This window comes from Papio anubis, chromosome 3, assembly GCF_008728515.1.
Source record: "Papio anubis isolate 15944 chromosome 3, Panubis1.0, whole genome shotgun sequence".
Taxonomy (NCBI): domain Eukaryota; kingdom Metazoa; phylum Chordata; class Mammalia; order Primates; family Cercopithecidae; genus Papio; species Papio anubis.
The window spans coordinates 76,656,963-76,661,263 of record NC_044978.1 but is presented as its reverse complement, the minus strand read 5'-3'; positions in this window follow the sequence as shown (position 1 = coordinate 76,661,263).

The window sequence follows — 4,301 nt, the reverse complement described above, 5'->3', positions numbered from 1 at the left end:
TCCACTGTCAACATTAGACAGATCAATGAGACAGAAAGTTAACAAGGATGTCCAGGAATTGAACTCATCTCTGCAGCAAGCAGACCTAATAGACATCTATAGAACTCTCCACCCTAAATCAACAGAATATACATTCTTCTCAGCACCACATCGCACTTATTCCAAAATTGACCACATAATTGGAAGTAAAGCACTCCTCAGCAAATGTACAAGAACAGAAATTATAACAAACTGTCTCTCAGACCACAGTGCAATCAAACTAGAACTCAGGACTAAGAAACTCAATCAAAACCGCTCAACTACATGGAAACTGAACAACCTGCTCCTGAATGACTACTGGGTACATAACGAAATGAAGGAAGAAATAAAGATGTTCTTTGAAACCAATGAGAACAAAGATACAACATACCAGAATCTCTGGGACACATTTAAAGCAGTGTGTAGAGGGAAATTTATAGCACTAAATGCCCACAAGAGAAAGCAGGAAAGATCTAAAATTGACACTCTAACATCGCAATTAAAAGAACTAGAGAAGCAAGAGCAAACACATTCGAAAGCTAGCAGAAGGCAAGAAATAACTAAGATCAGAGCAGAACTGAAGGAGATAGAGACACAAAAAACCCTCCAAAAAATCAATGAATCCAGGAGTTGGTTTTTTGAAAAGATCAACAAAATTGACAGACCACTAGCAAGACTAATAAAGAAGAAAAGAGAGAAGAATCAAATCGATGCAATTAAAAATGATAAAGGGGATATCACCACCGACCCCACAGAAATACAAACTACCATCAGAGAATACTATAAACACCTCTACGCAAATAAACTGGAAAATCTAGAAGAAATGGATAATTTCCTGGACACTTACACTCTTCCAAGACTAAACCAGGAAGAAGTTGAATCCCTGAATAGACCAATAGCAGGCTCTGAAATTGAGGCAATAATTAATAGCCTACCAACCAAAAAAAGTCCAGGACCAGATGGATTCACAGCTGAATTCTACCAGAGGTACAAGGAGGAGTTGGTACCATTCCTTCAGAAACTATTCCAATCAATAGAAAAAGAGGGAATCCTCCCTAACTCATTTTATGAGGCCAACATCATCCTGATACCAAAACCTGGCAGAGACACAACAAAAAAAGAGAATTTTAGACCAATATCCCTGATGAACATCGATGCAAAAATCCTCAATAAAATACTGGCAAACCGGATTCAGCAACACATCAAAAAGCTTATCCACCATGATCAAGTGGGCTTCATCCCGGGGATGCAAGGCTGGTTCAACATTCGCAAATCAATAAACATAATCCAGCATATAAACAGAACCAAAGACAAGAACCACATGATTATCTCAATAGATGCAGAAAAGGCTTTTGACAAAATTCAACAGCCCTTCATGCTAAAAACGCTCAGTAAATTCGGTATTGATGGAACGTACCTCAAAATAATAAGAGCTATTTATGACAAACCCACAGCCAATATCATACTGAATGGGCAAAAACTGGAAAAATTCCCTTTGAAAACTGGCACAAGACAGGGATGCCCTCTCTCACCACTCCTATTCAACATAGTGTTGGAAGTTCTGGCCAGGGCAATTAGGCAAGAGAAAGAAATCAAGGGTATTCAGTTAGGAAAAGAAGAAGTAAAATTGTCCCTGTTTGCAGATGACATGATTGTATATTTAGAAAACCCCATCGTCTCAGCCCAAAATCTCCTTAAGCTGATAAGCAACTTCAGCAAAGTCTCAGGATACAAAATTAATGTGCAAAAATCACAAGCATTCTTATACACCAGTAACAGACAAACAGAGAGCCAAATCATGAATGAACTTCCATTCACAATTGCTTCAAAGAGAATCAAATACCTAGGAATCCAACTTACAAGGGATGTAAAGGACCTCTTCAAGGAGAACTACAAACCACTGCTCAGTGAAATAAAAGAGGACACAAACAAATGGAAGAACATACCATGCTCATGGATAGGAAGAATCAATATCGTGAAAATGGCCATACTGCCCAAGGTAATTTATAGATTCAATGCCATCCCCATCAAGCTACCAATGAGTTTCTTCACAGAATTGGAAAAAACTGCTTTAAAGTTCATATGGAACCAAAAAAGAGCCCGCATCTCCAAGACAATCCTAAGTCAAAAGAACAAAGCTGGAGGCATCACGCTACCTGACTTCAAACTATACTACAAGGCTACAGTAACCAAAACAGCATGGTACTGGTACCAAAACAGAGATATAGACCAATGGAACAGAACAGAGTCCTCAGAAATAATACCACACATCTACAGCCATCTGATCTTTGACAAATCTGACAAAAACAAGAAATGGGGAAAGGATTCCCTATTTAATAAATGGTGCTGGGAAAATTGGCTAGCCATAAGTAGAAAGCTGAAACTGGATCCTTTCCTTACTCCATATACGAAAATTAATTCAAGATGGATTAGAGACTTAAATGTTAGACCTAATACCATAAAAATCCTAGAGGAAAACCTAGGTAGTACCATTCAGGACATAGGCATGGGCAAAGACTTCATGTCTAAAACACCAAAAGCAACGGCAGCAAAAGCCAAAATTGACAAATGGGATCTCATTAAACTAAAGAGCTTCTGCACAGCAAAAGAAACTACCATCAGAGTGAACAGGCAACCTACAGAATGGGAGAAAATTTTGCAATCTACTCATCTGACAAAGGGCTAATATCCAGAACCTACAAAGAACTCAAACAAATTTACAAGAAAAAAACAAACAACCCCATCAAAAAGTGGGCAAAGGATATGAACAGACATTTCTCAAAAGAAGACATTCATACAGCCAACAGACACATGAAAAAATGCTCATCATCACTGGCCATCAGAGAAATGCAAATCAAAACCACAATGAGATACCATCTCACACCAGTTAGAATGGCGATCATTCAAAAGTCAGGAAACAACAGGTGCTGGAGAGGATGTGGAGAAATAGGAACACTTTTACACTGTTGGTGGGATTGTAAACTAGTTCAACCATTATGGAAAACAGTATGGCGATTCCTCAAGGATCTAGAACTAGACGTACCATATGACCCAGCCATCCCATTACTGGGTATATACCCAAAGGATTATAAATTATGCTGCTATAAAGACACATGCACACGTATGTTTATTGCAGCACTATTCACAATAGCAAAGACTTGGAATCAACCCAAATGTCCATCAGTGACAGATTGGATTAAGAAAATGTGGCACATATACACCATGGAATACTATGCAGCCATAAAAAAGGATGAGTTTGTGTCCTTTGTAGGGACATGGATGCAGCTGGAAACCATCATTCTTAGCAAACTATCACAAGAACAGAAAACCAAACACCGCATGTTCTCACTCATAGTGGGAACTGAACAATGAGATCACTTGGACTCAGGAAGGGGAACATCACACACCAGGGCCTATCGTGGGGAGGGGGGAGGGGGGAGGGATTGCATTGGGAGTTATACCTGATGTAAATGACGAGTTGATGGGTGCAGCAGACCAACATGGCACAAGTATACATATGTAACAAACCTGCACGTTATGCACATGTACCCTAAAACTTAAAGTATAATAATAATAAATAAATTTAAAAAAAAAAAAGAAAAGAAAACGATGAACTCAGGGATTCCGTCTCCTGGCTTCAGAAGCAGATACTGAGCCTCAAATGTACTCAGGTTGCCCTGAGTGAGTCTTATCTTCTGTAGAGAAAGAGCTGAAATTGTGGAAAAACAGACACAAGCTCTTATCATTCGAGTGACTTTTGTATAATGAACGTGTATATTTTGATAACTTGTGTAACCCTCCTTAGCTTCAGTTTCTTCCCATGTAAAATGAAAATAAGAATAAGAATACCTAGTCATAAGGCTTTTCCAAAGATTAGGTGACCAATGCTGGAAAAGCCTCTTACACAGAGCACTGTTCATGATTTTACCTCCTGTACATGACCAAATGCACCGCTCATGATTTTACCTCCTGTACTTTACCAAATGCATTGCCATCACCTGCAAGAACAGGTGAAAATGTGGTGGGACTTCTGTTGCTCTTGAAAAAAACTTAAGAAGCCCTGAAACTGGCAAAGTGCTTTTTAAGTCTCCCGTGCAATTCAGCCAGGCTCACTAGCATATGCTCATTTTGTTGGCATTAAAACTCCCCTGCCATTCTAGGAATGGGAGTTCCTGGTGACCGTTTCAAGCAACTACGGGTTGATGATTTGTTAAACAGAATGAGAGAGGAGGGGATTGGGGCACCAGTGGGTGGAATTGACTCCTCTGGACCAAACTTTGCCT